The 22813-nt window shown below is 43.3% G+C and overlaps 1 protein-coding gene across 21 annotated transcripts in view; it reads left to right on the top strand.

Moving 5' to 3' along the window:
* The first annotated feature begins 13918 nt into the window (after positions 1 to 13918).
* DTNB (dystrobrevin beta) overlaps positions 13919 to 22813 on the top strand; it is a 291517-nt gene continuing 282622 nt past the window's right edge. For all 21 annotated transcript variants that reach the window (XR_010021624.1, XM_063077635.1, XM_063077630.1 and 18 more), the window contains exon 1: positions 13919 to 14114. The gene's annotated coding sequence lies outside the window, so the exon portion shown is untranslated. The remainder of the gene's footprint in view (positions 14115 to 22813) is intronic.

Raw genomic sequence — 22813 nt, 5'->3', positions numbered from 1 at the left:
TGACAGGGTCTACTAGGAACCATCTTAAATCTCTCTGAGGTCTTAACAAAGAGTCTTATAGCCTCAAAGTTAATTTGATCTTTACCCTGAAGCCATGTCTTACTTCGAGACTCTTTTGTGGTTTGGAAAAGCTGGAAGTAGGAAATTTTATTTTGCATCCTAGCACATCCCAGACCCTCCATGTTTCTTTTCAATTCTGCTTGCAAGCTGAATAGTTCCTCCTTCTCTTACCTTATTGTTAAAGCTGCTAAAAGAGACAATTTACACTTTTAACATTCTGCCTGAAAATTTTCTTAGTCAGATTCACACATTCAGTGTACATGTTTTCTATCTTTCACCTTACTGCAGGTGACAGTTTTGCAGTGCTGCTTTCACTGCCGTCATAGTTCTCACTACTCAAGTTTCACTGCTGTAAGCCACAGGTCACTGTCTTTCCAACCTCCAGTAGCAGTTTTCCCCTGAACTCTCCAGACTATGCTAACGATTTCCCTTGCCACCCTTCCAGCCTCCATCTGCCATACAGTCCAAAGGCAAAGCTACATATTTTGTTTGTTCCAGTTCTATCTTCTTCCAGGTACCAATTTCTGTGTGTCATCTATTGCTGCATAACAAATCACCCCAAGACTTTGAGTCTTAAAACAATATTCATTTATTATTTCTCTCAGCTCTGTGGGTCAGCTGGGAGCTCTTCTGCTGGCATCCCCAGGGCCCATTCATGTGGCTGCACTTAGCTATAAGGTCAACAGGACTGGAATGTCCAAGATGGCTTCATTCACACACCAGGCAGTAGGTGCTGGCTAACAGCTAGGGCACCTCGGTTTTCCTCCTCAAGGCCTCTCATCCTCCATTAGGCTAGTTGGCTCCCTTTTGTGGTAGTCACAGGGCAATGTGCCAAGAGAGCAAGCTCTAATGTATTTGTCAAGCCTTTGCTTATGTCATGTGTGCCACTGCTTTAAGCCATGTGCCCAAGTCAGAGTCAGAGTCAAGAGCATGTGTACCAAGAAGCATGATTCACTGGGGCCCGTTACTGTTACAGTCTACCATACCAGGGATCCAGACTGAATGAGTCGTCTCTTCCTTTGGGCTCTCTTAGTACTTTGAACCTATATTAAAATACCCTTGACATAGTCTCTCTTGAAAATCATCAGTTCCATATACTTGCCATCTTTAAGCTTCTTTAAACAGAAATTGCCAGGTCTATTTTCTTTCCCACTTTCCATTTCATAACCAGGCACATAATACGTGTTCATTAAATATTATCTGCCGGTGAGTAATAGATCTGCAACATAACTAGAGCCATTTTAGACAAGCCCAAGTACAAAATGGCACCGCCCACCTCCTCCCTGCCCCTCCCCCGTTCTCTTTCACAAGAAGCCTCATGGTTTCGGAGAAAATGCAAGTTTTGGCATTTCTGCATGAGCAGAACTCTCCATTCCCATGACCTAACTCAATCCCCACCCCGGAATTACATCACCCAGCTCTTGGCGCCAACATACCAATATAAGCTCCCACCGCCCTAGGTTAGCTGCTGTCCCCCATTTTCAGGGCAGCCCCAGGCTCTTCCCCACTTTGAGCGCAGCCCCGCAGATTCTTTTCCTTTAAAAGCTTGAATGGTACCCGGCGTCTTGGCTCACTTTCTTTCCGTGAGAGAGTCCTAGCAACACATGCAGGGCATTGCAGTTTGTGTAGGGTCTGCAAGGAGTTGCTCCTTGGTGTTTCTCACCAGGTACCCAAAGTATTGCACAGGATCTGAATCGCCTTGGGTCTGTGACTTTTCCATGTTTCTGAAAAGTCATGAAAGAATGTTGGCTGATTGAAATGTGGTGTAAGCTGTGTTAGTCTACATATAAAAAAGTCTTGTTCATCATAACCACACTTAACGCCTGCACCACAGCCAGCTGCCCATCCTCTAGGGCCAGCCAGAAACCCCAGGCCTGCCTCTCTTCCCTCACTACCACAGCTCGTAGTTAGGAACTTGAGGAACTTGAAATCCAGCTCATTGAGGAACTTGAAATCCAGCTGAGGAAATAGAATGGGCACATGTGAAACAACCCTAAACTACTTACGAAGCAACATGCCAACAAATGCAAAAATAAATACATCCCAACTAGGTCTAAACATAAGGGGATAAAACATAGAAGTGATCAGAACTGAGTGAGGTTAGCACTACAAAAGCAGCCTTCTCAGAGAAAGGGAAGTTTGAGTTGGTACTGATGGAGACAACAGAGAGTGAGCCAGGTGGAAATAGTGTCCTTGAAGGTATGAAGTCAAATGGATATGGTACGAAATTAACCCTTGACGTGTGGAAAAGAGTAAGCAGATCATGGAGAGAAAACACAAAAGGTACAGATGAACTGGAAAATAAGCAAGGTGACAGACATGCCTGTAAAAGCCTCAGCAAACCAAATTGTATCCGGTGGGTCGTCTCGGTACCTAAAATTGCCTCCTTGGATGAAGTTTGTTTCTGGAGATCTCCTCCCCCTACAGTGAAGTGGTTTTGCATTCTACGTGACTGATGAGCTAGTGCTGTGTAAGGGAGATGTAAAGAGGGGAAAGGAAGGGAGTGGCTGCCCTGAAGGGAGCCCAGAGCACTGTGTAGCAGTGTCAGGGAGTTGCCAACAGGGAGTGCTGGGACTTGGGTTTTCCTGTGTACCACGTGGTTTGGCTGTAGCTGGTGGCCCCTCCAGTTCCAACTGGGTGGCTTTTTTCCTTTTCTCAGCTTGGGATCTTTGCTCCTGCATCTTGGCAAAAGATGGAACCATCAATGAGAGAAAAGAGGGGAACTTTTCTGGGCAAACAGTGGTTCTAACTCATATTGGAAGCACCTTTAAAATGACATGAAATGAAGCTACAGAGGCCCCTGAGTAGGTGCTTCTCTGGGACAGGCCTCAAGAAGAGATTGATTTAAAAAGATGGTGATCTGGGCCCTAAAATAATTAGTTGTGGAGAGGAAAAGGGGCTGCACGTGTACAGGCTGAGATCTGAAATGCTCAGAGGAGGAACGCAAGAGCGCCGCGGAGCAGAGAAGGCCAGCCCAACACGGGGGTGTAGGAAATGCTGAGATGCAAAGAAGGAGAAACACGAAAGAGAAAGAACCGCTCAGCATCAGCAACTAGAATGCACTTTCCTCTTTCTGGGGCCTGCTGACCCTGCGCATGGGGCCTAGAAGAGGAAGGGGGCCATATCGCTTCTCTTTCCTTCCTCGCGTGATAGCAGGGACCTTGGAAACTCATATTCTAAGGCTTGCCAGGCTGTCTGGAAACACTCTGGAATTCAGAGCCTCTGAGCTTCACCGCGTCCCTCCATCACCCAGGCGGAGGTGGCCTGAGCTTAAGGACCTGCGCTGGTTCGTGGGAGCGCTGTCTTCTCTGCTCCCCGCAGCTTGTTCTCTGACGGCCTTTGCACTCTTCCTACAGCCACAGCCTCTTCGAATAACTAACTTTAACAAATGGAGAAGCTCGGTGGCTCTCCACTCTGGCTGTACATTATATCACTTGGGGTCATTAAAAAAGTTCAGTTCCTTTAGGATGGGGCCCCGATGTAGGTATTTTTTCAAAAGCATACCAGGTGATTGGTATTTGGAGCCAGTTTAGAAAGTTTTGTCACCATAGAATTCCTTGACCTTTTCAGGTATCTGACACCACCACATAAATAAATAGCCTTTGGTAAACAAGCAGAACATGGATACCTTGGCCTCTGGGCTGCCTTCTTGGGGTAATTCTTGGGGATCTTTTGGGTTGCCATTTAGCCTCTGGCCTCATGAGATTTGCATAGTACGGCAGAATGGCAGCTCTCCCTGTGATCCCAAGCACACAGGAAATACCATGGTGTACGTATAGCTCTGTCCAGTCCAGTCCAGCCTGCAGCTTGACAGCCAAGGACAGCCTTGTTGAACATAACTGCTGTTCATGATGTAATCTTAGAAAGTTTCATCTGTAAAGGTTTTCCATACAATTTGTCAGACTCTCAGAATCCACAGGATATTGTGGAGAGTAAGCAGCACTACCACTGTCCCAGCACGGCCTCTCTTCCTGGCCGTCCTGACCCCAACCAGAAGCCCCTCAGTTTGTCGTCTCCTGTGCCATCTTCTTCATTCCACATTTGGACAAGACTGAGAATCAACGATTCATCATCCAGTGGTGAGTTTCCAAATTGCTACTTGCCATGCAAAATAGCAGTTCCTATCTATTTCTTCCACATCTGCCCCTTCAGCCCCCCATGGCCGGCTGCCCCTTACTGCGTGTGTTACAGGATTTGGTGACTGTGTCTGTGTTCTGACCATGCACGCCTTTAGCCCATCACGCCTAAGCTCGCGTCCTCCTCTCAAGGACAGAGTTTGGTTCTTGCTTGCCATCATGTAAAGGACCCTCTTTCTGCTTATCATTTTAATTACTGTCTACTGTACCCTTTCCAGTCCTTTATGTCATCTGTAAGTGGCAGAGAACAGAAGGACACACATTATGGTGTCAATTTACTATAATTTCATTGAAGGATGGGACTGTGAGGTTTTGTTTCCAGTGTTCTTATTTGCATGTTATTGGGGGTCATTTTGGCTGGGGGTTGGGGTGAAGGCAGGAAGCAGGGGCAGGCTGGACAGTGGCTTTATGACGTCCAGGAATGGTTTTCAGGTTCGTCAGATAATTTTCCTTCAGCTGTTATTACCCTCCTTGTGCCCACACAGACGCTCAGCTGGCAGGTGTCTGCCCTCCTACGCAGCCCTGCAACATCCTTCTGCAGCTACACTCCCGCCACTCCCGGCTCCCTACCTGGCCAAACTTGGAGTCACCTTGGAGATTCCACTGTGCACCTCTTCCCACCGATCATTTATCACTATGGTAATTAAGACTTGGATGTTCAGGCAGCAGATTGAAAACAGAACAGGTTCCAGTACAGATTTTTCATAATATTTTTTTTTGCTTCGAAAAAAGTACATGTTCTTCTAAGGCAATTTTGAAAATATGAATAAAAAGAAAATTAAAATAATTCTTAATCCTACCACCCAGAGATAACCCTGGCTAATATTTTGGTTTATATTTGTCCAGCCTTTTATTCAGGGAACACAACACATACACACACTCGCACGCACACATGCTCTCTCAAAAAATATGGGATTTGATACATGCAAAAGAATATATGTAACATTATACACACCCACCAAGAAACAAAACTCGATAAATAATGGCAATAATTGTCATTTACCTAAGCACACCCTTTAGTCTACCACTTCTTCCCATGTGGTAACTGTTTTCTCCAAGTTTGGGTTTGTTATTCCCTTGCTTTATAAAAGTACTTTTACAAATTGTCTGGGTTTACTTGATTTTGAGCTTTATAAAAAATGGTATATACTATAACTTGTCATGTCTCTTGCTGTTTCCACTAAAAAAAAGTTGGTTCAATTAATTCATCCATGTTGTGTTACAGATGTAGCGCTTTCATTTTCTTTGGTGTTTAATATTTCCATTGTGGAGGTATACACATTTTTTCATTCATTCTTCTTCTTCTGGACACTTGGATTGTTATTCCTTTGCCATCATAAGTACTAAGAACAGTACTGTGCTTGTACATGCCTCTTGGTGCATGTGTCGAGTACCTTTGTGGTGGAATTGCTGGATATAGGGTGTGCAGAATTTCAACTTTATGAGGCATTGCCAGAATGACATTTACTCCTAGTATCACCGTACGAGAGTTCCCAATTGATTAACCTCCTGTCCAGAGTTCAGAATTGTCACACTTTAAAATTTTTGCCATTCTAGTAGGTGTAAGACATCGTAATATTAATTTGAATTTTTTGAATACTAATGAAATTGAGAACTTCTTTTCACGTTTATTTGCCATATGTGTTTACTCTTCAATAAAATGTCTGTTTATATTTTTGCCTCATTTTCTATTAGGCTGTTTGTCTCTCACACATTTTAAAACATTTTTTAATTAAATTACATATTTTTAAACAAAATTTGAATTGTACTACATATATCATTTTACATGACATGAAATCCTTTTACAGTGTGATTTTAATGGTTGTGAACTCTTCTATCTCATGATTTAATCCATCAAAGCCCTGTAAGTTTTTTTTTCAGTTTTGGTTTTTAGAAGTAACTGGTAAGATATCCTAATACATGAATTTAATTACATGTCACTGAATGTTTTCATAAAATAAATTCTAAGAAATAAATTTCACAAAATAAATCCTAAATTCTGGATTTAAAAGATTTTGATATGTATTTTCAAATCACCTTCCAGAAAGATTGCATAACTTACATTTCTTCAAGAAACTCTTTAACACTGAATACTAAATTTCAAAAATTTAACTTGCAAATAAATATTAGCAATAAAGATAACCAATATTTTCAAATGTGCTTATTGGCCATTGTGTTTCTGCTTTTCCTGGTATGGATTCTTTTTTCCCCAGTTTATTTTCTATCTGCATTGTACTGAAGTATATCAAAGTACATATTCAGAATTACTTGATTTACTTCTTTCTCCCCTCTTCATTGTGGTTATCTCATTCATTTGACATATAATTGGGTTCATTTGTTTCTGTTAGCATTCAGTTGCAGGTTTAAAATTTTTCCCTATCCTTGTCGATTTAATTTTATTTTAAAATGTACATGACATTGACATGCTTCCAAAAGCCAAAACTACACGAGGATATACACGGAATGTGTCCCCTCCTCCCCATCCTTTCTATCCTGTCCTCTCATCCAATTCTTTTTTCTTTTTTTGGCAGCTGGCCAGTGTGGAAAACCGAACCCTTGACCTTGGTGTTACAAGGCTGTGAGTTGGTGTTACCAACTGAGCTAACTGGCCAGCGCCCAAGTCCTTCTAGTTAGCCAATTTCACTGTTTTGTGGTTTATTGTTCTTGTGTTTCCTTTTACTAAAATAAGTAAATCTATTATATTTTCTTATTTGTTTTATCACACAAAAGGTAACATACTACATATTTGCTTTAGTACTTTGCTTTTATAACTTAATAATATAACCTGGGAATGACTACATATCAGTTAATAAAGATCTTCTTCATTCTTTTTTGTAGCTTCCTAGTAATGTATGTAAGTACCATAGTTTATTCAATCAGTCTTCCATGTTGGGGCATTTAGGTAGATTCCAATATTTCGTAAATACAAATAATGTAAGAGTGCACATGTATTTTTGGAGGTATCTTTAGGGTAAATTCCTAGAAGTGGGAGTGTTAGGTTGAAATGTAAATGTAGATATCATTTCACTAGATCTTGCCAAATGCTTCTCCAAAAAGGCTGTACTATTTTTCATTCCCTACAGAAATATGTGTTTTCCCATAACTCACCAACAGAGTATGAATATCTAGTTGCCTCAATGCCATTTGTTAAAAAGTCCATCTTTGCCTCAGCCATTTGATTGATTGTCATTACTGGATTTTCATATGTAATGGGTTGATTTCTGGACTTTCTATTCAGTTCCATTGGTCTGTCCATTTATGTACCAGAACATTGTTTTTATACAAAAGGATTTGTATGTAGTATATTTTAATATTTGCTAGGGTTAGTCTCCTCTCATGTCTTTCTTTTCGGTGTTTTACTAGCTACTCATGAGTGTTTATTTTTCCATATGAACTTTGGTATCACCTTGTCTAGCTACAGAAAAAATTTTTTTTATTTTTTAGGGGATCATATTACATTTATAAATTAACATAAGGACAACTGTTGTCTCCCCTCGCCACCCCCAGCAGCTGGCTGGTGTGGGGATCCAAGCCTGTGACCTTGGTGTTATAAGGCTGTGCTCTAACCAACTGAGCTAACTGGCTGGCCCTCATACCTGTCATCTTAATGACGTTGAAATATTTTAACCAAAACCAAGGGATGTCTTGTTTAGGTAAACATTTGCATCTTTCAGGAGTGTTTTATAATTTTCCTTTTTAAAAAAAAGCTTTATTAAGACATAACTCATATACCCTATAATTCACCCATATAAAGTGTGTAATTTGATGGTTTTTAGTATATTCACAGAGTTGTGCAACCATTACCATGATCAACTTTAGAATATTTTAATCACCCTCAAAAGTAAACTCATACCCATTAGCAGGCACTGTCCACTTCCTCCAGCCCCTCCAGCCTCTGGTGGCCTCTAATCTACTTTCTGCCTCTGTGGATTTGCCTATTCTGGACATTTCATGTTACATAGAATCATATAATAGGTAGACTTCTGTGAGTGGCTTCTTTCACTTAGCCTAATATTTTCAAGATTCATCCATGTTGTAGCATGTATCAGTATGTCATTCTTTTATTTTCCACTGCATGGATGGTATATTACTCCATTTCTGTTGCTTATAACAAAATATCTGGATCTGGGTAATTTATAAGAAAACAAAATTTATTGCTTACAGTTTCAGAGACTGGGAAGTCCAAAGTCCAGGGAACACATCTGGTGAGGGTTTTCTTTGGTGGTCGCTTTACAGGAATGCGGGGGTCTCACATGGCAGAAAATGGAGCAGAGAGAGAGAGAGAGAGAGACTCTCATGTGCTCTGCTTTTAAAGCCCTTAGAACCACACCCATAACCACCATTATTAGTCCATTCACTATGGCATGGTCTTCAGTCTAATCTCCTCTTCAAGGCCCCACCTTTCAAATACCATCATAAGATTTCCTACCTTCAACAGTTATAGCGGGAATTAACCTTCTAATATATGGACTTTGGGGGACACAATTCAATCAGTAGATGGATTTACCACATTTAATTTATCCATTCATTAGCTGATGGAGTTTTGGGTTGTTTTCACTTTTTGGCTATCATGAATAAGGCTGCTATGAACACTTGTGTTCAGGTTTTTGTGTGGATGTATGTTCTCAATTCTCCTGGGTATATACCTAGAAGTGGAATTGCTGGGCATATAATCACTTCATGTTAAACATTTTGAGGAACTGCCAAACTGTTTTCTGGAGCAGCTGTACCATTTTACATTCCCACTGACAACGTATGAACATTCCAATTTTTCCATGTCCTTACCACTGTCTGTGGTTTTGATTTTAGGCATTCTAGTGGGGGTAAAGTGGTATCTCATTGTGTTTTTGACGTGCATGTCTCTAATAGTTAATCAAGTTGAGCATCTTTACATGTGCTTATTGGCCATCTGTATATCTCTTTGGAGAAATGCCTGATTAAATCCTATGCCCATTTTTTAATTGGGTTCTTTGTTTTATAATTGTTGTGTTGTGATTCTTCCATATATATCCTGGATATAAGTAAGTACTTTATCATATATATTATTTGGAAATACTTTGGCCCATTCTGTAGGCTGTCTTTCCACTTTCTCAATGGTGTCCTTTGACACACAAAAGTTATATTTTGATAAAGTCCAATTTATCTATTTTTTTCTTTTGCCATTAGTATTCATGGTGTTGTATCTAAGAAGAATTTGCCAGACCCAAGGTTATGAAGGTTTACATCTATGTTTTCTTCTAAGAGTTTTATAGTTTTAGCTCTTACATTTAGCTCTTACTTTGTTGAAGTCCTAATCCCCAGTACCTCAGAATGTGGCTGCATTTGTAGATAGGGCCTTTAAAGAGGTAAGTAAGTTCAAATGAGGTTATTAGAGGTGGGTCCTAATCCAAAATGACTGATGTCCTTATAAAAAGGTGAGATTAGCACACCAACACATGTAGTTGAGAAGGAGGACCATGTGAAGACCCATGGAGAAGACAGCCTTCTGCAAGCCAAAGAGAGAGGCCTCACAGCAACCAACTCTGCCAACTCCTTGCTCTTGGACTTGTAGCTTCCAGAACTGCGAGGAAATAAATTTCTGTTCTTTAAGCCTACCAGTCGATGTGCTTTGTTATGGTAGCCCTACCAGACTGATACATAAACTCCACTTGGTCATGGAATATTATTTTCTTTTTTTTTTTTTTCCCCCAAAAGATGACCAGTAAGGGGATCTCAACCCTTGACTTGGTGTTGTCAGCACCACGCTCTCCCAAGTGAGCCAACCGGCCATCCCTATATAGGGATCCAAACCCGTGGCCTTGGTGTTATCAGCACCACACTCTTCCAAGTGAGCCACGGGCCGGCCCCTAGAATATTTTCTTACATCATATGGGCCTTGTGCTTTTTTGTGAGGTGCTTCCTTAATAACTTTTTCTATTTCTTTTCCTCTAGTACAGGGGTGGCAAACTATAGCCCGTGGGCCAAATCCATCCTGATGCCTGTTTTTATAAATACAATTTTATTGACACACAGCCACACCCATATATTTCATATCAACTACGGTCGCTTTTGTGCTACAATGGCAGAGTGGAGTAGTTAGATGGCCAAGTCTCAAATATTTACTATGTGATGCTTCAAAAAAAATTTGCTGACTCCTGCTCTAGTAGATAGATACCTAGGATGGGATTATAGGAGTATTCCTTGAGTTCTTGCATTTTGTAAACAGTTTTTTTTTTAATAGCCTTGGTGCTAGAAAAACAGCATGGATGGATGGATATAAAATCCTTAACCTGCATTTTCTTTTCTTGAGTTTCTAAAAATATTGAAAATGCTGCATCACTATTACCTGACTTTTTATGTTGCTCTTGAGAAGTCTGATGCCAACTATTTTGGCTACCTGACTCCAAAATAAACTACCTTCCCTAGAAAGAATGGCTTAGCGTAAGAAGCATTTTGATTATAATTTCATACTCTTTGGGGTCAGGAACTCAGGCAGGGCTTGGCTGGATGATTCCACATGGCTTCAGCTGAGGTCATGCAGTGGTATTCAGCTGACGTCTGGACTGACAGAGTATTCATGATGACTTCATTCCTATCACTTAGGCCCAGTTAGGTCCACTCCCTCTCTACATAGTCCCAGAACCTTTCCACAGGGAGTTAGATAATTTTCATAGTAACTCAGGGCTGTAAGAGCAAGTGTTCTCAAAGACCCAGGTGGACACACTTCAAGACTTCTTATGACTGGGGCTTCGAAATCCCAGAACATCACACACTCTATTGATCGAGCAATTCGCTAAGGCTGCCCTGCATCAAAAGGAGTGATAAAGAATTTGCAGCCATCTTTATTGTACTGCAGCCTCATTTTCTTACCCTTTTAACAGTTTGAACTTTTTGCCTGGAGGCCTGAAGATTATTACTATTATTTTGGTTTAATAGTTTTAATAGTATAGCTGCAGAGTTAATCATTCTCTGGCACTTTTCCCAGGTATATGCAGGCCCTTTCATTATGTAGGTTTATGTTTTCTTATTTCCAGAAAGTGTCTCGGATTGTTACTTCAACATACATGGACTTCAGCTACACGTATGTTGGACATTCTTTACTTGTATTCAAATGACATTCCAGAGAGAGAAATAAGCACAAAGATATGGAGACAAGGGAGAGTAGGAACATTCCAAGGGTATGGATGGTGTGTGTGTAGGAAGCAACAGGAGGTGGAATGGAGAAACAGGCGAGGGTAGATTAATGGAAGGTCTTGAGTGCTACACTAAGCTGTGACACCACAGATGGTAAATATTTGAAAGTTTTCTCCAACCTGTGTATGGAAGATGGATTGGAAGATACAATATTACAGGAGGGAGATCAGATAAAAGGCTGTTGCATTGGTCTAGGTGGGAGGGGCTATGAGGGACAGATTCCAGAGTTACTTACGAAGTAAAATTAATGGGACTTAGTGGTACTGGGTGGGGATAGGCAGAGGAAGGAATCAAGGATGGCTACCAGGTTTCTGAATTGGGCAACTGGATGGACAGTAGTGCTAACCAGTTTTAGACATGTAGAGCTTGAGGTGTCTCTGGGACATCCAGGTAGAGAAGTCTGTTGGGCTTTTGTGAACATGGAACACAGATGAGGGGTCTGATCTAGAGACAATGTATTTGGGAGCTGCTTATATACGTGATAAATGAATAGAGGGAGTGGATAAAATAGTCAAAGGAGAACATGTGGGGTGTGATAAGAGCTGAGCACAGAACTCTGGAGACTGAAGAATGGTCAGAAGGGTTAGGAGAGGAGGCATGTCATGAAGCCAAGGGAGTGTCTAAGAGAGTGAAATGCTTCGTGTTGTCAAATGCCACTGAGAGTTCTAGTAACAGGAGGACTCAAAAATGGCCTGTGGCATTTAGGATCAAACAAACCATTAATGATTGAGTGCAGTGAGTCATGTGGGGACAGGAGCTACTTCGCCATGGGTTGAGGAGCAAGAAGCTGCTGAGGAGGTAGAGATGGGTGTAGACAACTTTCAAGACATTCGTGAAGGAAAATACAGAGAGGGAGTAGTAACTGGAGCAGAACCAAGAGGGACAGAGATTTGGCCTTTTCTGTTAGGATAGAAAAAGCTTGGACATGCATAGATGATGAGGGAAAAAGACAAGTAGGTAAGAGAAGTTGGTAATTTTGGAGTGAGAGGGGGAGAATGATTGAATGATGTTTGAAAGGTTTTCTGAGGATGTGGCAAGTGATGAAATACAGAGCAGAGACAGAGAGATGCTAATACAAGGTTGGTTAAAGTAGTTAATCCCCAGAATGGTCTGTAATAATCTAGCCCACAGATTGAAATTACCTTAGTTTCAATCAATAGGGCATACATATCAAGCAATGTTTACATATTTATTTTACATCATTTACACATCTTCTCTCCAAAGGACAGAATCAATGTTTTACCCTTTCAATGCCTTCTACATAGTGGGTGCTCAATAAATGATAAATGAATAAACTAGATGTCTCTTACTTGTATTTTGAGTATCTTAACATGTTCAGAACATAGTCAAGACCTTGCATACAAGTGAAGAAGTCTCCTCAAGCATGCGAAATACTGGCACAATACATATGTGAAAAGTGATACCCTTTTTTTCGAGGAACCTGTTTACTCTCACTTAACAAAGTTGGTTATCAGCATTTTCTTCACAACAGGAGTCTAAAAATAGTAAGATGAGAGGAGGAAGAGGGTGTTCTAAAGGCAGGCAGGCAGACAGCAGCAGGCAGTGGCACGATCTGCTTTTCCATAAGCTGCCAAGAAGCAGTAAAAACTAGACTCAAAACACACTGGCCTGTGGTCACTTCGCTGGGGAGCTTAAGCCTTCTCTCACTCACCAATCGGCCTTGAAGGACCCGGATGTCTGAAGCCTTAAATAATATTGAGAAAGATGGCCATTTGAGCCATTAAAAAAGCCTTAGTTTTTCCTAATTTGGCACCATCTCCTATATTTCACACAGTTTGGAAAGGATTCTATAAAAAATGAATAATAATAAGACAAAGAAGCTGGTGGTGACGCTAAACCCGGCCACCTCTGCTCGTTAGCACAAGCTGTTTCCCCCGCCTTAATGTCCTCCTTTTTTCTCCTAGGAGTCCTTTTTCTTCTTTCGATGCTGAACACAAATGCCCCCTCCTCCAGGAACCCCTCCTTGCCTTTCAGGCGGAAGTGATCTGTCCCTTCTCTGCCCTCTCATAGCATCTCACTGTGGCTCAGCTTTGCACGGGTCACCAGACCTGGCCGTACACTAAGCTCCTCGACACCAGGGGCCGCGACCGTGACCGTGACCCCACACGGCACCTGGTACAGTGCTAGGCACAGAGTCGGTTGTTGAGTTAATTTGGAAAGTCACTCAGAGCAGGATTTCGTGCTCGAGGCGCCGATGAATGACTCATGGGGGTGGTTCTTTGCATTCTTTACCTTGTAGTCACGTCGGGCCGAGCATGCAGCCGGCGGGGCAGATACCTGTGGAGTTGAAAGCACCTCCGCCGCCGGCCGCAGGCGTGTGGGGCCAGCCCCGAGGGGGTGGGTTTCCCCGCCCCCTGCCCGGAACCCGGTAGGCCAGATGGGGGCGGGGCGGGGGCGGGGCTTGAGGGGAACTCGGCCCGCTTCCCCGCCCCCGCCCGGCGCGCCAAAAGCTCCGCCCCCGGCCGCGCGCTCGCGCTGGCGGCGCGCGCCCGCCCCTCCGCCCTCCGTCCTCGCGCCCTCGCGCCGGGGGCGGACTCACTGCGCGTGCCGGGCGGGGGAGCGGCGCGAGCCAGGCGCTGAGGACGTTCCCCGCGGGGGCGGCTCCGGGGCCTGAGCAGGCGCTGCCGCCGCCTCAGCCGAGGGGGCCGGGCCGGAGGAGGCGGAGGAGTCTGCGGCCGCCGAGACCTTCCCGACGCCCCCAGCTCCGGCCGGGAAGTGAGCAAGGTGGGGAGCCCGCGGCGGCCCCCCGGGGCTGCGGGAGAGGAGAGCGGGGCTGGAGCCTCGCGCCGGCGAGGAGCGGGAAGGCAGCCCGCGCAGCGTCTGGACCGCGGGAGCCTGCGGGGTGCGGGCCGGGGGAGGCGGGGACGGCTCGCAGGGAGCCGGGGCCGCGGCACCGCGGGGTGGCTGCGAAGGGAGACGGCGCCGCGCGCTCAGCCCCGGAGGGCGAGCGGAGGGATGCGGCGGAGCCCGGCACGGCGCCGTGGGGCGCTGAGCCCTGGCCGGGGAGGGGTCTGTGGGGCCCCGAGCGCGCCCAGGGCACCCGGCGCGGAGCCGGGCTGAGGCTGCTCGAGCCGGGCTGGCTGCGTTAGGGGCTGAAGGGGGCGAATGAGGCAGGTCCTGGCAGAGGGCAGGTGAGGCAGGCAGGCCCTGGCAGAGGGAAGGGAATTTATGTCAGATCACCCTAACAGCGAACCTGTCCACCGAGGTCACCCTTGAAGGGAAAGTGTCCTGAGAGGAGGGAGGATGCAGCTAACGAACGCTCGCTGTTACATTCCTGTGCCAGGCCTTGGGGTTAGGAAGACCTTCCAGCTTTCTTAGCAAACGTTTATTGATCAGCTACCGTGGATAGAGAGCCGTGGTCAGCACTGGGGCCACGAAATGGTATAGCACACAACCGGCATCTGCTGTTGAGGTGCTGACAAATCGGCTGTGAAGGTATGCGTGTAAAATTCAAAGCAGCACTGATTTTTATGTCTCATGCCCTACCCACTTGAGGTCTCTTTCGTCTTTTCCAAGTATTGGAAAATTGGAGCCATAAGTTGCTTGGTTTGGGTGATAAATCAGGGAAGTCAAAGAAGCTTGTGGGAGGAATTTGGGAGTTTTAGAGGTTCTTCTGTGTACCACTTAAAGGGGGAGAAGGGGAAAAGAAATTTGGAGAGAGAAAGGAAGTTCCCTTCCTTCCCAAGTAGAATTAAGCGTCCTGACTCTTTCCTGCTAAATCCTCAGAATGTTGCCTGGCTCCCAGCAGTAGTGTGAGAGATGTCTGTTTACAGGAATGAATGAACGAAGCAAGGTCCTGCTATATTTTACACGGACAGGTCGGTATCAATCACTCTAGTGTTAGGGGTGGTTGATGGGCTTCTCCTGCTCCTCACGTTCGTTCTCTCTCTCTTCCTGCCCTGTGAGATAACCCAGGCTCTTAGATCTGGGCATGTTAAAGCAGTGGCTGAGGTGTGGAGTCGTGTCGTGATTTCTTGTGGCCATGATACCACGTTCTCTTGTTTCTTGCATGTTGGATGTCAGGGGCTTGCTCCTTGTGCAGTTGCTTGAGATCACTCCCTTTGTCCTCTCATTGGCTTTTTCTGTCACTCGAGGACGAAGGAGAGCACTTTTGCCTAGAGAACATCTTTTCATTTATATCCTGGTTCTTGGACGTTAGATCAATAGTAAGGGAATGTGTTTCTGCTCTAATGTAAGGAAGAAATTCTACTTGTCCTCTGCCTTGGTTGGATTTCTGGACTCTCCAGCTCCAGGCTGCTTTTTCAGTTCCCTGGGTTGCAGTGCCTGTTAGGTTACTTTGTCTGCCAAATTAAAACTTGACCTTTTATGAGTTCTCAGAGGGTTTTTATCATACATAAGTGGAATTGCCTTTGAAGGGGGTTGTGCAGTCAAGGTGGTGCTGCCAGGGTTTTTGGGTGTCCACTATGCCTGAGAGAGAAAATTCCTATTTATAGGTAGAAAATTAAACTAGAATCAACAGAATTTCAACTTACTATTTATTTTATGTCTTTAATATTAATCTCTCAGAGCTCTAATTTCTTCATATAGAAAATAAGGGCAATATTAATTCAAATTTGGCTGGCACAGTAAACCTTGAAAAAGTAACCTAATTTCTCTTTTGTTTTAGGACTGTGTGTTTCAGGGTGCAAACAGCAGGTATCTACTAGTTTTTGTTTTGGGGTGCCTAGGTTCTGCACTTTTGGATGCCTTGTCCCAGGGTCTCCCAATGATATTTTATTTTATTTATATATTTATATTTATTTTAAAATCAACTTTATTGATATATAGCTTACATATGATAAAATGCACCTATTTCCTTTGTACAGTTGGATGAGTTTTGAAAAATGTATATATACTTTGTAACCACTATCCCAATCAAGATGTAGAAAATTCTTTCACTCCAGAGTGTTCTCTCATGCTGGTTTACAGTCAGTTCCCCCCCCTGCCCATTTTATTTATTTCTAATTACACAGGCATCAGATTGTGGCGTCTAGTTGTGCAGGCTGTATACTGCCCAGCTTTAGGGGGTGCCATCCACATTGGAGTCCCTGTGCAGGGCTGCTCCTGGAGTTGTGCTGCAACTCTGCAAGTGGCTCAGAATGTGCACTCGCTTGTGAAATACTCAAACGGTACAGACAGAATAAAAGCCCCCTTGACCTTCTCCCTTCTCCATAGAAACTGTAGTTATCAGTTTGTTTCCATCCTTCCAGACGTTTCTTTATGCATTATCGTGTGTGTGTGTATATATATATGTATGTAATACAGGGGGGAAATAAAGCAGAGCCGCCCCCCATTAGTGACATCATACTGTACACGTTGTTCTGCAACATTTTTCCCTAAATGGTTTAAGATCTTTCCATGTTGTATCATAGGGATCTACCTGAATCTTCTTAACTACTGCACAGTCTCTTATGTAGTATGTCTTGTACTGTAGTGTAGTTTATTTGATCCCCTCCTCATTAATGGCCATTGCTGCTTGAATGAAAAATAAATTAGAATTGCTATGTCAAAGGAGTGCACATTTTAAATTATAATTGATGGAGATTTAACCATGTTGCTACTTGTCTATCTGGCCCATTTATTCTTAACAGTTGAGCATATTTACTTGTAGATTTAAATCACAGCTTATGTATCCTTTCACTCACTGAGGAACAGTTAGGTTACTTTGGATACTAATTCTTTTGGATACATGTGTTGCAAATGCATCCTGCCAGTCTGAGGCTTTTCCTTTCCCTTTGTTAACAATGTCTTTGGTTGTATATAAGTTTTAAGATTTAATGTCATATTTATGAAAAATTTCCCTTAACTGTCTTGTCGTGTGTGTGTGTGTGTGTGTGTGTGTGTGTGTGTGTGTGTGTGTGTCTGATTTAAGAAAATCTTCTCTGCCTCAGGGTATGAGTGAGAGATATATTCTTGTATTTTCTTCTAAAAGTTTAAAAAAGTTTTGCCTTCCATGTGGAATTTATTTCTATGTATGATATAATAGAGAGAATTTTTATTTTCAATTTGGATAACCAGTTCTGTACATTTTTTCATAATTTTTTATTGTGGTGAAATAAATATACATAACATAAGATTTACCATTTAACCATTTTTAAGTGTACAGTTCTGTGGCATTAAATACATTTACACTGTTCTGCAATCACCACCACCAACTATCTCCAGAACTTTTAAATTTTACCCAACTGAAACTCTACCCATTAAACACTAACTGCCCATTCTCCCCTACCTTCAGCCCCTGGCAACCACCATTCTACTTTCTGTTTCTATGAATATAACCACTCTAGGTACGTCATATAAGTGGAATCAAACAAAATTTGTCCTTTTGTGTCTGGCTTATTTCACTTAGCATAATGTCTTCAAGGTTTATCCATATTGTGGCATGTGTCAAAATTTCCTTTTTAAGGCTGAATAATATTTCATTGTATGTATATACCGCATTGTGTTTATTCATTCATCCATTGATGGACATTTGGGTTGTTTCTGCCTTTTGGCTATTGTGGATAATGCTGCTGATAATGTTGGTGTACAGTTGCCTGTTTCACTTCTTTTGTATATATATCCAAAAGTGAAATTGTTAGTGATATATTTTTAAAAACAATATACATAACTTAATAAAAATAGATCAATACAACTTTGACCAAAATGGCTGGATAAGTACAAGGAATTCCCATATACCCTCTCCTTCCCATAGTTTTCTCTATTATTAACATCTTGCATTAGTCTGGTCCATTTGTTGCAATTGTTGAACCAATATTGCTGCATTATTATTAATTAAAGTCCATAATTTATATTAGGGTTCACTCTTTGTGTCATACAGTTCTATGGGTTTTGACAAATTGCATAATGTCATATCATTAATGTCATTACATGGCACTACATGTAATGTCATTACAGTATCATACAGAATAATTTCACTGCCCTAAAAATCCTTTGTGCTCCACCTACTCATTATTCCCTCCCTCACCCTAAGCCCGTGTCAGACAGTGATGATTTTACTGTCTCTATAGTTTTGTCTTTTCCAGAATGTCATATAGTTGGAATCATACAGTACGTAGCCTCCTCAGACTGGCTTCTTTCACTTAGCAATATGCATTTAAAGTTCCTTCATGTCTTTTTGTGGCTTGATAGCTTATTTCTTTTTAGCACTGAGTAATATTTCATTGTCTGGGAGTACCACAGTTTGTTTATTCATTCACCCACTGAAAGACATCTTGGTTGCTTCTAGTTTTTGGCAGTTCCGAATAAAGCTGCTATAAATATCTGTGTGCGGGCTTTTGTGTGGACATAAGTTTTTAACTCATTTGGGTAAATACCTAGGAGCACGATTGCTGGATTGTTTGGAGAGAATATGTTTAGCTTTGTGGGAGACTGCTAAACTGTCTTCCAAAATGACTACCATTTTGCATTCCCAATAATTTTTAAAATTTATGTTCAAGCACCCTAAATGTACTTATAAAATAAGTCTTTGTCAGACTGTTTTATAAAATTAAACTTCATCTGGAATGAATTTATATTCAATTGTTGCTTTTTTTTCTTTCTTAGCATTATGTCTCTTCATGTGTTTTGAAGTTTTGGCTTACTGACTCACTTTGACTGTGAAAGCTTTTGATTTTTGTTTTCTTATCTCTGTGCTCACCCTTCCTCGTGTGGTGATATTTTGGGTGCTTCAACTGACCTGCTGGATCCCAGTCTAGAGTCGGGTATGATAATGGTGGGCCAGGGGTCCTGCCCTTTGAGGTAATTGGCCTATTTTAGATCCACTCACAGAGAATGTATCTTGGTTCGGTTCCTGGTTGTGATGCTGTTTGTGTCTTCCCACTTTTCTAAGCCCAGCGCATATATAAACTGTCATTCTAGGCAGAGAATGGCAGCAGTATTTTTTAGCTCTCTTTCAGCTCTGGCTTCGTCCCTGGCCTTCAGCGGGGAGTCTGGCTCAGGTGTCTTCTGTTTCTCCAACCTCCTCTGCTTTGTGTCATTATTGCTCTGCAGGAAGTGTACACCTGACTGTGGACTCAGAATCCAGCAAGCCTGTAGCTTTGGTCCTGCTCATAACTTTGTGTATCTGTTCTGTTTCTGATCCAAATGTAGGTTTATCTTGTTTTTGACTCTTACTTCTTTTGTTTTTAAATTTTTATTTAATTTAATTTATTTATTTAAAATTTATTTTATTTATTGAATCAAAATCAATTATACATATTTTTGGGGTTGAACATTGAGATATATTGATTAAATCAATAGTACTAGCATATATATTGTTACAAATCATAATTATTCTTTATGCCCCTTGTCCAACCTCTCTCCTTCCCCCATTCCCTCCCCCTCCCCCCTCTAATTGCCCTAGATTTCTTCTCTCTTTCTGAAAGAATAATGGTTATTCTGTTAACTTGTTGCCTAGATGATCTGTACAACGCTGAGAGATGTGATCAGGTCCCCCAATATTATCATAGAGCAGATGCCTCTTCTGTCACTCTGAAATGGGTTTTATGGAAAGAGACATCCTCTTCTTTTCTTTGTCTCTGCTGGTGACTCTTCTTGTGTGAATGTACTCCAGTGGTTGGCGGTCCATCTGTGTGGTGGCTGTGGCGTCTAGCCACTTTTGCAGCAGCCATGGTTATTATGGTGGCTGTGGTGGGCCACCCACGTGGAGGTGCTGTTTTTGGCATGCTCCTTGGCACTGGCGGTATGCCTGGTTGTGGGGTGTGTTTGGTCCCCTTCTCCATGCCTCTGGTCCCTGGGCAGGCCCCAAGGCACTGGCGCCATGTGCCTAGTTGTGGGAGAGGGGTCCAGTCCCCTTCTCCATGTCCCGGGTCCCTGGGCAGGCCCTGAGGTACTGGCACAGTGTGCCTGGTTGTGGGAGGAGGGTCCGGTCCCCTTCTCCATGCCTTGCGTACCCAGGTGGGCCCTGAGGTGCTGGCGTTTTGTGCCTGGTGTGGGAGGAGGGTCCAGTCTCCTTCTGCATGCCTCTGGGCTGGGCGGGCCCTGAGGTGCTGGCAAGGTGTCCCTGGTTGTGGGAGAGAGGTCCAGTCCCCTTCTCCTTGCCTCGGGTCCCTGGGTGGGCCCCGAGATACTGGCATGATGTGCCTTGTTGTGGGAGGAGGGTCTGGTTCCTGGCTCCATGCCTCGGGTCACTGGGTGGGACCCAAGGCACTGGCTTATTGTGCCTGGTTGTCGGGGAGAGGTCCGGTCCCCTTATCCATGCCCTGGGTCCCCTGGGTGGGCTCTGAGGTGCTGGCATGTTGTGCCTGGTTGTGGGAGGGTCGTCCGGTCCCCAACTCCATACCCTGGGTCCCTGGGTGGGCCCCAAGGTGCTGGCTCAGTGTGCCTGGTTGTGGGAGGGTGGTCCAGTCCCCTTCTCCATGCCCTGGGTCCCTGGGCGGGGCCCAGGGTCCTGGTGTGGTGTGCCTAGTTGTGGGAGAGAGGTCCAGTCCCCTTCTCTGTGCTTCAGGTCCCTGGGCGGGCCCTGAAGCTCTGGTGCGGTGTGCCTGGTTGTGGGAGAGAGGACCATTCCCCTTCTCCATGCTTCAGGTCCCTAGGCTGGCCGCGAGGCACTGGTGCAGTTTGCTTGGAAGTGGGAGTGGGGTCCGGTCCCCAGATCCAAGCCTCCAGTTCCCAGACAGGCCCCAACGTGCTGATGGTGTGCCTGGGCCAGAACTAACTTTTTGTCCTTTGCTTCTAACACGGGGCAACTTCCTGTGGGGACCAGTACTTGAGCTGTGTGGTTGAGCTACATGGCTGCTTTGCTGCTGTTTCCCTAGGGAAGGCTCTTTGTGCAGCTCGGGGTTTAATGGTTGACCTTATAGGTACTTCCAGCTCTCCAGAGACCCGGTGGATCTCTGTTCTGTAGAATCTCTGATCTGGGCCTGAGTTTTTTCATCAAATTGCACCCCATGCAATTCTGCACTCCTGACCAGTCTCCTCTGAGTGGTCCTGTGCTGATTGGGGGGCAGATCAGCTGTCCTTGTTGTGTCCCAGTGTTCCCCTGGTGGGCACGTCTCCCCCGCTGCCCATGCTGCAAACACTTCCCATGGGACGGGCCCTGCGTGGGTCCCTTGGGATGACTCACCGGCCTCTGAGTGGCTCCCTTGCTTCAGCTGTTCTGGCTGCTCGCTCCTGTGTGGGTCTACGTGAACCCTGTTAGCAGTCTTGCTGTCCTGAGGGCTGCCAAGGCCCTCTTCTCTCTTGCTGCCTCCAAGTAACTCCATCTGAAGGGCACAGCTGAAGCCTAAAATTTTATTTTTTAATGTTTTATCATTACTGTGTATTTGGACCAGAGGGGATGCATCAAAGTATGTACCCACTGCACTGTGTTGACTAGAATTGACCACGCTCCTTACTCAACTTTATGCCACTTTTTTCTTTGTTATTGCATTGCATTGCCCCTCCAGTACAGAAGTTGAATAGCAGTGATGATAATAGGGATTTTAATCTTTTTCCTGAATGGGAATGCTTCCGGTGTTTCACTATTAGATAGAGTGCTTACTGAGGGTTTCTGGTAGATGTCTTTTGTCAATTTAAGGACGTTTTCTTCTGTTCTTGGTTTGTGTTTTTATGGGGTGTTGAATTTTGTTGGGGGCTTTTTTTTGCCTTTTGTTGAAATTATCATTGTTTTTCCTCTCTCTCTCTCTCTCTCTCTCTTTTTTTTTTTTTGCATTGGCCAGAGCAGGAATTGAACCCCAGACCCTGGTATTATCAGCACTGTACTCTAACCAACTGAGCTAACCAGCCAGCTCCTTTTTCTCTTTAATATGTTAAGACTAGGACAGGCCTTTCTGAGTTGTAGGTAACTAAGAGAAACAGATATATTGTAGATGGTTTACGTACTTGCTGTGCTCACCTAGACAGCACATGTCCATACTTGTTAATTCATTTTTAACAAACAAAACCTTTAAAAAAACCCACATTTTGATCTTTAATGTTTGTATTTTAGTAACATTATATATAAGTTAAAACAGGAGTGAAATGCTGTAATAATCAGGTTTGGACTAAATATCCTGGTAACTGAGCTTTACTACAATCAAATAGTGCTATAATCTAATAGTGCACTATAATCAAATAGTACACAATAATATCAATAGCTAATGTTTATTAGGCTCTTGTTTTGTGCCAAGTATTGTACTAAATGCTTTACATGATTTATTTAACAGTTACCACAGCCTGCTGATATTATATTTAGCTATTTAGAGCTCTGTATAGTAGTGGAGTACAATTATTGAATTTTTTTTTTATTGGAACCTAAAGAATTCCCTCAGAATTGTAAAAGGCAAATCTCTAGGGTCTTATGAACATTTATTTCTGTGACTTTTTTTTTTTAATCTGAAAGAGAAAAGTATTAGAGGAAGGATATTTGAGAATTTTCCAGAAGGAAGGAAGTTAGTTTTCTTTCAAGAAAGTTTGGCTAGTTATAGTAAGTACATTAGTGA

This window comes from Cynocephalus volans, chromosome 14 (assembly GCF_027409185.1).
Source record: "Cynocephalus volans isolate mCynVol1 chromosome 14, mCynVol1.pri, whole genome shotgun sequence".
Lineage (NCBI taxonomy): Eukaryota > Metazoa > Chordata > Mammalia > Dermoptera > Cynocephalidae > Cynocephalus > Cynocephalus volans.
This window is presented reverse-complemented; position numbering and strand designations above follow the sequence as displayed.